Here is a 13474-nt window from a genome sequence, read left to right as displayed (position 1 = left end):
CACACACCAGCTGTTCTCTATGCAGCGCCTGGTTTCTGCCCACATTCTAGAGACACAAGTGTAAGTGAACCATGATCCCATCAGAGGGAGCCTCCCGTCACTCCCGACGGGGAGGCTTGTGGAGAGAAAGGCCTTGACACCAAAAGGCAGAACGGATGTGGAAAGCTGGCAAACGTGGGCCTGGAAGGTGTGGAAAGAGGACGTTAGAAGGGAAGAGAGAGGGGACTGGAAAAAGCTGGTGTGTGATGAAAAAGAGACACAATCAAGTGGAAATCACTGTGGGCTAATCATCTGGGAAACAGATAATTGAGACAAAATGAGAAAATTTTACTCTTTGGTCTCAAAAGCAGAGACATTATTTTGTCAACAAAGGTCCATCTAGTTAAGGCTATGGTTTTTCCAGTGGTCATGTGTGGATGTGAGAATTGGACTATAAAGAAAGCTGAGCACTGAAGAATTGATGGTTTTGAACTGTGGTGTTGGAGAAGACTCTTGAGAGTCCCTTGGACTGCAAGGAGATCCAATCAGTCCATCCTAAAGGAGATCAGTCCTGGGTGTTCATTGGAAGGACTGATGCTGAAGCTGAAACTCCAATACTTTGGCCACCTGATTCGAAGAGCTGACTCATTGGAAAAGACCCTGAAGCTGGGAAAGATTGAAGGCGGAAGGAGCAGGGGACAACAGAGGATGAGATGTTGGATGGCATCACCGACTCAATGGACATGGGTTTGGGTGGACTCCGGGAGTTGGTGATGGACAGGGAGGCCTGGTGTGCTACGGTCCGTGGGGTTGCAAAGAGTCGGACACAACTGAGCAACTGAACAGAACTGAACAGACATAAACGCTTGTACTCAATACACGAATCTAGTTAGAGTCAACTCAAAATAAAGATGGGATTCTAGATGACTATTTTCTAGGAGGAAAGGATTGGAAAAAAAAAACCTTCTGTGTTGTCTCTGTGCTCCTCTCAGAATGTAGCTTTCCTGTAAAGAGATGAACAGATGTTAGACTTTGCGTGTTCAGTTAAAGATGGCAGATTCAAGAACGTTGGCTTCTGCTATCGCCTCAAGTCCCACTAAAGTGACAGAAGAGTGGGGTGTATTTAAAAAAAGACGCAGAACAGAGGGGAGCCAATGGCGACCCGTCTGAGGCTAGAGGGCAGGGCCGGGTGAGGAATGAGGTGCAGGGAGGTGGGTGGGCTCAGACCCTCCCCAGGACGCTCACACCTCCAGGACCAGCAGATTCAGGCCCCACGGGAGGTGAGATGAAGCTGCACTGTTAACCGGTGAGTAGGTTGAAAGGTTAAAAGCTGTGTAGACCCCAGCAGAGGACTCCAGGTTTTCTCTCTGGTGGAACAGAGCAGAGGGCTCTTCGGGGGCTGAGGCTGGACGCTGTACAGAAAGCCGGACCCAGAGGAAGGGCAGAGCTGAGTGTTCAGCCCCTCGAGATCCCCGTAATCTGTTCCTGGGCAGGTTCCTCGGGTGAGAGGTGTTTGTTTATCAACTGACTGGTTCAAAACACCCTTCTGTAGCTCTCACTGTGTAACAGACACAAGCCAGTAACGTGACACTTTTTGAAAGTTTTATTAAGTCTTTATAAGCTCTTCTGTGGTGACCCCTTTACAAATGAGGAAACTGATGCAGAGAACAAATTTAGTAACTCACCAAGAGCGCATAGGCAAGCAGAGGAAGGCTGGACTCGAAGTTCACGCCGGCTGGACACAGAGTCCAGTTCTCACTCACCACACACGGACCACACACCTGAAACAGAAGCCGGAGATCCAGATGCCTTACCCACGTAAGCATGAGCGGGGCATCCATCCAGGAGACATGCCGAAGCTGCCCAGGTAAATGCCAGCAACCGCCAAGGGTCCCCAGATGCCTGAGAACATCCTCTAATATGAAGGAAACCAGAACAAGCCAACAGACAGAATGGAAAAGAGACAAAAGCGAACTGGAGGAAAGGAGAGTCTTGAGAGTCCCTTGGCCTGCAAGGAGATCCAACCAGGCCATCCTAAAGGGAATCAGTCCTGACTATTCATTGATGCTGAAGCTGAAACTCCAATACTTTGGTCACCTGACGTGAAGAACTGACTCTTTGGAAAAGACCCTGATGCTGGGAAAGATTGAAGGCAGGAGGAGAAGGGGACGACAGCAGATGAGATGGTTGGATGGCATCACCGATTCAGTGGACATGAGTTTGAGCAAGCTCCAGGAGTTGGTGATGGACAGGGAGGCCTGGCGTGCTGTAGTCCTTGGGTCTGAAGAGTCAGACACGACTGAGCGACTGAACAACAATAATAGTTGATTTACAATGTTGTGTTAGTTTCAGGTGTACGAAAAAGTGATTCAGTCTATATGTACATGCATCCACTCTTTTTCAGGTTCTTTTCCCATAAGGATATTACAAAGTATTGAGTAGAGTCCCCTGACCCATACAGTAGGTCCTTGTTGACCATCTATTGTTGACTATTTATGTACAGTAGTGTGAATATGTTATTAATAATCCCAGGCTCCTGACTTATCCCTCCCCCCGTTACCTTTTGTAAATCTGTGCTTCCTGCTTGCTGTCCATGGTGACGCTGGTCGTCGCAGCCTATGGACCACAGGTGGTCCGAGCGGAGGCTGAAGGCTCTCGGGTCCTGGGACCAGGGGAGCGCTTCACGGAACCTGGGTCTCAGCTGAGCTGGACGAGGGGATGACCGGGAAGAGGCTGCAGCCTGTCCCCCAGGAGGAGAGCGCGGCCAGCCTCCTCCCCGCCACCGTCCTCCCCCCTCCTCCCTGCACCCCTCCATACCCCCTGCCCCATTGGAGACTGACAATCACTCACCTCCTGATAACGGCACAATCCCACAATAGCTGACGAATTCCCAAGGGCTTTCAAGGCTCTCTTAGGCGTCCCTGTTAACAAAGGCGCTGAACACAGCTGTTCCAACATCTGTATTTAACACTAGTCAAGTAAAGACATTCTTGGTTCCCAGCAGAACCATTCTTCGGGGCTCCAAATGGGCCCTGAGTTGCTGGGGGTTCTGGCGGTCCCCGGAGGTCCCCAGAAGCTCAGGGGCACCTCTCAGCCGCGTGGCTCGTGGGCCTGGCAGCACTGCTGGTGTTTCTGTAATGCACATGAGCGGGGAGTCACCATGAGCCATTAGCAAAAGCCCGAGGCAGAAGGAGCACTAATTTACAAATTAGCAAGGAGCAAATTTGCCTCAAAATGGCCCACCCCGCTCTTCACGGTACTTTCACAGGGTCAGATTCCTCAGACTGCTGGTCATAATTTCTCTGATGGTCTTTTGAAAAGGTTAGAAGAAAAAATTAGAGAGAGTGAAATTATATCAAGGTATCTTTTTAACCACTTTATACACATAATGAGACTAAAGGTGACCCTGTTTATGATTTGTTATATATGGAGAAGTGCTTCTAGATTCCAGCCTGGAATACCGTCTTCTACCTCATCATCAGGAAACACATTTTAAAAAATAGCAAAAGAAAGGAGGGAGGAAGAGAAGGAAGAGACAGAAATTTGGTTTTCTTCAGTCCAAAATGCAAATATTTCAAAGAAAGAGTCATGTGTGTCTATTCTTCATGACAAGACGCATTACTAAATTTCAACCTATCTCTTAATATACAGTCAGTCTAAAAACCAAAAACGAAGTTATCAATCATCCTTGAATTGGGGACAAACAATGCTCTTTATTCACTACATGACTTATCTGAAAACTAAACAATACTTAGTCCTCTTAAACAGAGAAAATAAAAATCTGTCTTAGGTCATGAATATTAATAAAGGTAAAGTTAAAATGAATTTTCTAATGCAGCCATTTATAACGCAGTGGTTAAAACTGAGTTTCTACTTCAGATCACTTCTTCACTATGTTCTGTTTTAAGATGAGACAATGATTTGAGTTCCTGGGAAGGGAATCCCACGGCCCAGACTGAAGCCCTGCATGGGTGACCCCCCACCCACATGGCCCCCTTCCCCACCACCACCCGCCACCCTAGCTGCCCGGGACGGGTCAACGCACGGCACGCTGGGCACAGGTGTGATTGGTGGTTCAGCTCTCTGCGTCACTTCTTTCAGCTGCACGTGGATTATCTACGATTATCTCAAGGCAGGCAGTTTAAAACAAAGTGAAACGAGGGGGGTTATTTCATACAATGACAAATGCCGTAACGAAAGCCCGAGAGCCTCGTCTGCGTGATGGTGGAGGAGAGGAGCAGAGACGGAGCGTGACTGAGCGTCCAAAGGCGCCCCAACTGCTAATGTTGCTGGTGCCATTTGTGTTTGGCAACTAAGCTGCTCACTGAACACTTCGGGAGCCCATCCTGGGAAGTCCAGCTCAAATCACCGCAAGCAGCAGAGGCCGCAGGGACGGAAGCAGGCGGGACCACGGGGGCACGGTCCTCCGTCCCGCACCTGAGTACCTGGAAGGGGGTGTCTTATGAGCACATGTCACTGAGGGGCTCCGTCGTATAGATGATCCGTCGTTTCTTACACAATGAGACCCATTTTGTTTCAAGAACTGGCTCAGGAACCTTCTTTCTGTTTTTTTAACTTCTGCTTAATAAAGAAGAAATTTCTGTTTTACATCTCAGTCATCTTAAATCAAAATAGATATGCATTTAGTCAGAAGCATCAAATATACTTCAAGGGCATTTAGCCTGTAATCCATCTGTCAATGAGTTTTTAATCTACATCCATAAAGACTAGGGGGTGAAGACCCCTCTAGGGGAGACACGGTGTCTCCAGCTGACAGCCACCCTGACTTCTGTCTGTCTTCCGAAAGGGGACAGGGTGTCTCATGTTGGTGGGGAACCCCAGCTCCCCGTGAGCTTGAGGGAACCAGGGAAGTCCTTTACAAGGATGGAAGAACAGACTTGGTGCTATTTGGAGGAGTGGGTCTGAGAAAGGCTCAGAGCAGGCTGGTGTCTACATGGGAAGGAGAATATTTTTTCAACTCGCTGATTTATTTGTGAATGTGGGAGTGGAGAACAGAGCATGCACCAAATGAGACGTCCACAGATTAGGATCTCATACGCATTCATGGAAAGCCTATCGTTTTCCTGACTGCCCCTCAGGGTAAACTTCGTCCTTGCAGGGTAGGAACCACAGATTCCCTGAAAAGAAGGGGAACCATGTGATGCTGCCTCAGCCCTTTAGGAAATGCTTAGAGCCATAGAGGTGACTTCCTGGGATTACCAGGAAAGTGAAATGTGTAAATTATTCACTGAAATGTGATTTTTGAGCAAAGTGTTGGCAATGTATCAGATGAAGTGGCTTTGATCATTAATATATCATCCTTTTCACTTATTTTTCAATCACATAATTGTTTTGCTTTGTGTTGGCTGATTTATAAGATTTATTTAAATTTGTCTACTTTGATGTTCTTCATATGATGAGAATTAAGATGCATTTTCATAAGAACCACTGCCTCGAATCCCATTCAAACCACTGGTAACCAATTTAGTAACATCTCAGAACATCTTCAAAATAACTGTGCCCACTATGCAAATATTCATCATAGAAGATTATGCACAAAGGCCATTTTAAACACTACATTTGGTTGTTGCTTTATAGTTGCAACAAATAAAAATTTTAAATGAATACTTAAGAGATTGTACTTTGCTTTCCTTTTTCATTAGCAAATAGCATGTCCTTGTAAAGCCTTTTCTGTGGGAAGGACTATAGCTTATTTACTGTCTTTTGAATGAAGAAGATAAAAAAAAAAACACATCTGACAACCTATGACAGCAGAAGCTCCGTGTTGACACACAGATACATTACTCTGCATTCCTGGCTCGCTTCTAAATATTTCATACCACCTTCATGATGTTCAGACCCAATCAGAAATAGCTCTTACACTTGGTTTCAGGAGAGCACGGTTGCAGTTTTGTGTAATCTTGACATCACAAACAGTAATTTAGTTTTCTAAAGAGATTTTCCTCTGAGGCATCAATTATGGAGAATGAATCCACCGTGACACCGTCCCGGGCCCCCTGGAGCGTCCGCTGTGTCTGCAGCAGCTGGTTGTCACATCTCCTCCTCAAGGCGAACCTCCCTGGTGATGAGACCCCCAAGTAGGACCCTTCCTGCACTATGGAAATCGACCTCACTCCTCTGCCCTCTGCTTCTTCTGTAGACCAACTGCACCTCGTGGAGGAGGAAAAAATGTAGTTATCGAGAATCCAGTCAAGAGTCTGTGTCTCTGGAATTATCCGCAACATCCCGTCGGGGAAGCGTCCAGGTGGTCCACAGACGCATGGCGATCCAAGGACCACGTAAAGGTAAGGATCCACGTCCTGCCAGGCTCCACGTGCAGACGTGTGTGTTACCTTAGCACATAACTTGGAAAAGCACAAAGACAGGTTTGTGATGGGGGATTCTGTATCTGATCAAGCGTAGAACGTCCCTCAACCTTCATCAACTCAGGAGAGCGTCAGAATTTATCACTGTTACTAAACAGAGACTCAAATGGTTTTTTATCCAATTACAACAATTACCTAGAAAATAATCTCACAGCCAGATTAACAGGCCTGCTCGCCTTTGTCAGTGGTACCGGGGCTTCTCTGATCAGCATGCCTGCTGAGTCGCTTCAGTCGTGTCTAACTCTGTATGACCCCATGGACTACGACCTGGCGGGCTCCTCTGCCCGTGGGCTTCTCCAGGCAAGGGTACTGGAGTGGGTTGCCATGCCCTCCGCCAGGGGATCTTCCCGGCCCCGGGATCAAAGCATGTCCTCTGGGTCTCCTGCGTCGGTGGGTGGACTCTTTCCACCAGTGCCACCTAGAAGTTCCTTTGTACAGAATTGCTTTAAAATTAGGTCTCTCTTCCCGCTGCTAGTCTACTCAGGGACTCTGTCTGTAAGGAAATTAGACATGTCTTCAGTGAGGGCCTGTGTGCTCTGTCCGGGGTCATCACAGGTCGCTTCTGTTACTGTTGATCAGCCTCCCTTGGTGCTGCCGTGGCCCATGAGAGGTCCTTGGAACCGCCCAGCTATGGCCAATGTTCTTCCTTAAGGGTTTTTTTAAAATTGTGGTGAAATACATAGAATGTAAAATTGACCACCTGAACCATCTCTAAGTGTTCAGTTCAGCATCGTGGACATCTACGGAGCTGAGCACCACCCTCACCACCCATCTCCAGAACCTGTTCATCTCCCCAGATTTAAACTCTGTCCCCGTTAAGCACTCACCTCCACCTCCTCCTGGCTTCTGGAAACCACCATCCCCTTCCTGTCTCTCTGAGTTTGCCTGCTCTAGGGACCTCGTATGAGCGGAATGATCCCGTGTGGGTCCTTTGGTAGTGGCTTAGTCACTAAGTCGTGTCCGACTCTTTGCGACCCCATGGACTGTAGCTTGCTAGTGACTGGTTATTTTAACAGCATGACATTGTAGCCGGTGTCAGAATCCACTTATTCTTTAAGACTGAATAAGATTCTGTGGTAGGCAGAGACCACATTAGGTTTATCCACTCTCTGTAAATGGACATTTGAGTTCCTTCCACCTTTTGGTTACTAAGGATAATGATGCTGTGAATAGGTGTACAAATATTTGTTTGAATCTCTGCTTTCAGTTCTGCTCATGGATATACCCAGATGTGAAGTTGTTTGATCCGATGTTAATTTTTTAAGGAACTCCCATACTACTTTTGATCACGGCTGCCGCATTTTACATTCCCACCATCCATGCACACGGGTTCCAATTTCTCCACATACTCACCAACACCTTGTTTTCTGTTGTTTCGTTTTTAATCATAGCCATGTAAATGGATGTGAAGTAGTATCTTACTGTGAATTTGACTTACCTTTTCCTAATGATCGTAAGGTTGAGGGTCTTTTTATGTATTCATTGGCCACTTGTGTATCTTCTGTGGGTAAATGTCTATTGAAGATTCTTGTTTTAATCAGAAAGCTTGGTAGTTATCATTGAGTTATAAGAGTTATTTATATATTCTGGATATTAAGCCCTTATTAGATAAATGGTTTGCAAATATTTTTTCCCATTCTGTATTTTGCCTTGGCATTTGGTTGGTGGTGTCCTTTGATATCCAAAAGTTTTTAATTTTAACATAGTCCAATTTATCTTTCTTTTGTTCTGTGTTTTTTGGTCTCGTAGCCAAGAAATCATTGCCTAGTCTAACATCATGAAGATTTTCCTATATAATTTCTTCCCAGAGCTGTATAGTTTTAGCTCCTATGTTTGGTTCTGAGTTTTGACCCATATGGAGTGACTTTTTGTATATGGGGTAAGGTAAGGGTCCAATGTCATTCTTCTGCATGTAAATATCCAGTTTTCCCACGACCATTTGTTGAAAAGACTGCCCTTTTCCCCTTGAGTGGTCTTGACACCCTTATCGAGAATCCTTTGACCACATATGATGGGTTTATTTATAGGCTGTCTGTTCTATTCCATTGTTCTGTATGTGTCTTTATGCCTGTACCAACACTATCTTGGTTACTGTAAGTTTGTAGTAAGTTTTGAAATCAGGAAATATGAAGCTTCCAAATTTTTTCTTCTTTTTCAAGATTGTGTTGGCTATTTGGGGGTTCCTGGAGAGTCCACATGAATTGTAGGACGGATCTTTCTACTTCTGCAAAGCAGTGACATTGGACTTTTGATGGGGATTGTTTTGAAACTATAAATTGCATGGCCAAGTTTCTTAATCAGACAGAAATAGAGGATTTCATACTTTATGGTAGTGAATTTTCCTATCCAATTTGAACATGCAACATTACTGTAAATACATGTTTTTTCAGCTTAAAAAAAATTAAGATTTTCTTTTCTTTTTTCTCATCCTGGCCTGGAAACAATAAGCAATTATATAGGAATGAGGAATATAAAGTTTTACACAAATCTGCACTGAGAATGAAGAGACAGTTTCTGTTAAATTTCTTAAAACTCGGAATTTTGAAATCAGTAGTTCCTTAGTAGAAAACCACCAATGTCATGGAATATTCCACCTGGTCTCTTCCATCAGGGTAAGCTTTCTGGCATTCAGAGGCTGTTTATTCATAATTAGAGTCTAGAAGGTACAAAACTTCGGTATGATGGGGCACCACTCAGGACCATGGTGATGCTAACAGTGTGGAGGTGCAGTGCATTTGACTGTGTGATTAATGACCATCCTGTATCATTTTTGACACAACAAAACCTACCAGTGATTGAGCCCAACCCTATACCTCAGCACCGGGCAAGCGCTAAAGTCCTCCCAAATTCTGCAAGTCTGGGTGATTATTCTTCCCACTTCAGAACTCAGTAAAGGCGAGATTAGAGAGTGTAAGTGATTCTGCTCAGAAGATGCAGTTAATAAGTAGCCAAGACCATACAGACTCCAGATGTGGGTGGCCAGTGATGGGATAGAAAGGAATTTTGTTTAGAGATCTACATTTTACACAAATCACTAATTCCAAGGAGCCTTCCCATTTCAATCACTAATCCAAGTCTATTTCCAAGCCCACTGAAAGTATTTCAGAAGTTAGCAGTAGAGTAGACATGACGAACAAGGATGCAAAGGAAAGGGTTTTTTTCATAACTACCCTTTCTGTCTCAGGTGCCAAGGGATAATTATGTATGAATCACTGTTTTCATAAGTTCCCCATTTTTTCAACAATGTTGAGTATTTATTTTGTGCCAAGAACCCTTCTAGGCTCAGGAGATATAAGATGAATGAGGCATGGTCACAGTCCCCAGAGGGTCCCCATGGTAAGGACCACGGTAAACAGGCCTGAAACTCCTTCCTTTGGGGCAGGGCAGAGCCTGGTCATCTCTGCTCCAGCCCATGTGAGGAGCTCAGTCACTTCTCAGGGGCAACCAGAGACCTGGGGAGGATGATTTAGGAGGATGAAAAAAAGATCTTCACTCTGATTACAGATGGGAAAGATGTCTTTGCAGAGGATGTGACCCCAGAATTGGGTCTTGCAAGGTTAAGTCATTAGATGGATGAATTGGAGTGACCTTCTATGCAGGAGAAAAACACAAAACCAGACATGAAGTCAAGGCACAGGAACGGATGCCAGTCACGCGGAAGATTCAGCTGCTTGTTTGGACAAAGGATTCGATTCCTCCTGGCTTGTGTTTGGTGTTGGTGAAACAGATGTGACTTCTGCAGTCCACGGGAGAGAATGTGGGATGGCTCCATCCCCTGGTCCTTTTGGAGGGAACCTCCAGAATGGTCCGACCCAGGGCTCTTCATCCCAGAAGCTGATGGCTAGTTGCTCTCACTCTGCCCACCACCCTTTCCACCTCCAACGCCCAGCGTGATCACATTCGGCCATCACCTGCTGAATGTGCCGAACCAGCACATTCTTATCATCTGCTGCCTTTCAGTTGTTTGAGCTATGGATTCCCAGGAGTGTTCTTTCATTGGTTCTCCTCTTTAGGTTACAGCTCAGAGTTAGAAGGGCGCAGGGTAACAGCCCATGGTCCCATCACCATTGCTCAACTGGCAGTGACCCCCCGGTGGCCCATGGACTTACATCCTGTCCGCAGCCCCAGATTCCCCAAGCATCCCCAGTCAAGAAGGAGCCTGGGGCTAGCTGTTAGGGGAGAAGTGAAAGTGCCGCAGGTTTAGATTTAGGGCATTTTCCGTCCGTGTGTCCCAGTTAGCCTCCACAGTCATGAGCTGGGCACCTGTGGCTGCCCACAGCTGGTGCTCCAGGAAACCAAGTTTCCTCTGAGCCAGGGCCCAAGGAGGAGATCTTACTCCCAGCTAATGTCCACGCTAAAGATGTCACTCAAAATGAAATCAACATCTACTTCCCAAAAACAAGCTCCATGAATTGTGTTCCGAATGGTGCCTACTTTAAAGAAAAGTGCGCCGTTCATCCAGAAGGAGGAATCTGCTGAAATAGCTCTGGCTTCATATATCTCTGCTCTCTGACCCTTTGATGCGGATTTCTTTAAAACAGCTGACAAATACTATTAGTTTCATCCTAGCCCTGCCGATTAACATTTGTATTCCTCTGGGCAAATCCCTTCAAAGTCTTACTTTCTTTTTCTGTGAAATAGGGATAAAGGGCTCGATCGAGTGCACTGGAGCCCGTGACAGCCCTGTAGACGGCAAATGCTGGTGATAAGTGCTAAGGGTTCACTGCATGTGCGTGCCCAGCCGTGTCCAACTCTTTGCAAACCCATGGACTGTGGCCCACCAGGCTTCTCTGTCCATGGGATTTTCCAAGCAAGAATACAGGGAGGGCTGCCATTTCCTCCTCCAGCGGATCTTCCAGGCCCAGGAATGGAAACCGCATCTCCTGCATTGGCAGTATTCTTTACCACTGAGCCACCTGGGAAGGTGGCCTTAAGTCTCCGCTAGTACCAAACTCCACCCAATGACATCAGCCAAGTGCAGAAATTGAAAAGAAACTAAAGAGCCTCTTGATGAAGGTGAAACAGGAGAGTGAAAAAGCTGACTTAAAACTCAACATTCATAAAACTAAGATCATGGCATCCGGTCCCATCACTTCATGGCAAATAGATGGGGAGACAATGGAAACAGTGACAGACTTTATTTTCTTGGGCTCCAAAATCACTGTGGATGGTGACTGCAGCCATGGAATTAAAAGACACTTGCTCCGTGGAAGAAAAGCTGTGAAAAACCTAGACAGCATATTAAAAAGCAGAAACATTTTGCCAACTTTAAAGGTCCATATAGTCAAAACTATGGTTTTTCCAGTGGTCATGTATGGATGTGAGAGTTGTACCATAAAGAAAGCTGAGCGCCAAAGAATTGAAGCTTTTGAACTGTGGTGTTGGAGAAGACTCTTGAGAGTCCCTTGGACTGCAAGGAGATCCAACCAGTCCATCCTAAAGAAAATCAGTCTTGTTGGAAGGACAGATGCTGAAACAGAAGCTCCACTACTTTGTCCACCTAAGGTGAACTGACTCATTGGAAGAGACCCTGATGCTGGGAAAGATCGAAAGCGGGAGGAGAACGGGACGACAGAGGATGAGATGGTTGCATGGCATCACCGACTCGATGGACGTGAGTGTGAGCAAACTGGGAAGATACTGAAGGACAAGGAAGCCTAGTGTCCTGCAGTCCGTGGGGCTGCAGAGTCAAACATGAATGAGTGACTGGACAGAAGTACCAAGCTCTGCTCTCAGAGTACCTCTCACCACATCCGTTCAGTCCTCAAAACACCTGCGTTCCTCTTCCATCCAGATTCTTATCCATAATTTCTATCAGAGCAAACGAACGTATAGAGAAATAAAGTGTCCAACATTGCACAATAAATGGCACAGGCGGGATTCAAGCTTAGGTGGGTGATTAGGCTTCTGACCTAAGAGCGGGGACTAGCCTTCCCACCGTGTCCCCGAAGCCCTGTGCAAACATCACACATGACTACCCTTGTGTGTACTCCACATATACTCACAACAGATATGACCTGTGTGTGCATGTATTGTGTGTATACAAGCTTGCACACCAAGAATCTGTAAAACTGCTGGGTTGCCACTAAATCATACAGTTTTGCCTAACAGGCTATGCTGTTAATATGACTTAGAGTTCACCGCTTTTGTAAACCCTTTCCAGAAAACAGTCCAATAATTTCCCGTTGTGTTTGGTCAGGATCATCCCTAGCTCACCACATAATGCTTTCGACCATTTTCATAAGTGGTTCATCAGTATTGCTTAAATCATCTTTATGACTTTTTTATCTGCCATTATAACAATCTTTATTAAATGTGATGTTATAAGGTACTACAGATAGTGAAAAAGAAATAAAAGGGCTTTGTTTTTTTCTGGAATTTGGGCAATGGTGGAAATCTGCTCTCCTGTGACTTGACTCGGTGTCCGGGGCCACCGCCGTCTTAGAAAGCAGGGGAGAAGTGACTAATCGCTCCCCCACCCCGGATTGTGACGGAGCGTCTGATCTGACAGTCCTCTCCTCCCAGCAGAGAGGAGCTGCCTTAGGCCGTGGGCGTTTGCTTGGAGCTGGGGTGGGGAGCAGGCGAGGCCACACAGGTGGGGGCAATGGGGGCCCCCCGAGTCCCCCTGCAGGCCCGGGGTCACCCAGGGAGCGCATCCAGGCTCCACGGCGGTCCCGCTGCCGGGAGCGAGGTCGGCCTGCAACCTGCAGCCGTGACCTCACGCGCCTCCTGACTGTGACCGGGGGCGCCTGACCCCCCACAGGCCCGTGAGCGCTTCAGGGCAGCATGCTCTTCCACACGCAAGTTGCAGAGTCGGTATGCCCTGCCTCCCGTTTCCCTGGAGCTGAACCCGGGAAACCTCAGAAGCCAGAGGTACCCAGGGAGCCCATGGCTTTGCTGATGGTGCCCTCATGCTGGGCGGGCTGGCCCAACCTCAGAGGGCCACTCGGAACTGTCTACAGGGGAAGCGGGTGAAAGGGACCCGGGGGCTCCCGGCCCCAGGAGTCTTGAACATCAAACTGTATGTTATAAATTTCCCAAAACACCCCAAAAGCCAAAGCACCCCCAGAGCGGGTACAGCATGTACTGCGTGGCTGTGCCCTCCGCAC

At 46.7% G+C, this 13474-nt stretch overlaps 1 protein-coding gene across 1 annotated transcript in view; it reads left to right on the top strand.

Annotated features, from left to right (window-relative positions):
* Window positions 1-13474, top strand: part of MYT1L (myelin transcription factor 1 like) — a 387004-nt gene that overhangs the window by 217086 nt on the left and 156444 nt on the right. The window contains exon 3 of the mRNA XM_061163968.1: window positions 6140-6284. The gene's annotated coding sequence lies outside the window, so the exon portion shown is untranslated. The remainder of the gene's footprint in view (window positions 1-6139; window positions 6285-13474) is intronic.

Source organism: Dama dama, chromosome 16 (genome assembly GCF_033118175.1).
Source record: "Dama dama isolate Ldn47 chromosome 16, ASM3311817v1, whole genome shotgun sequence".
Taxonomy (NCBI): domain Eukaryota; kingdom Metazoa; phylum Chordata; class Mammalia; order Artiodactyla; family Cervidae; genus Dama; species Dama dama.
This window is presented reverse-complemented; position numbering and strand designations above follow the sequence as displayed.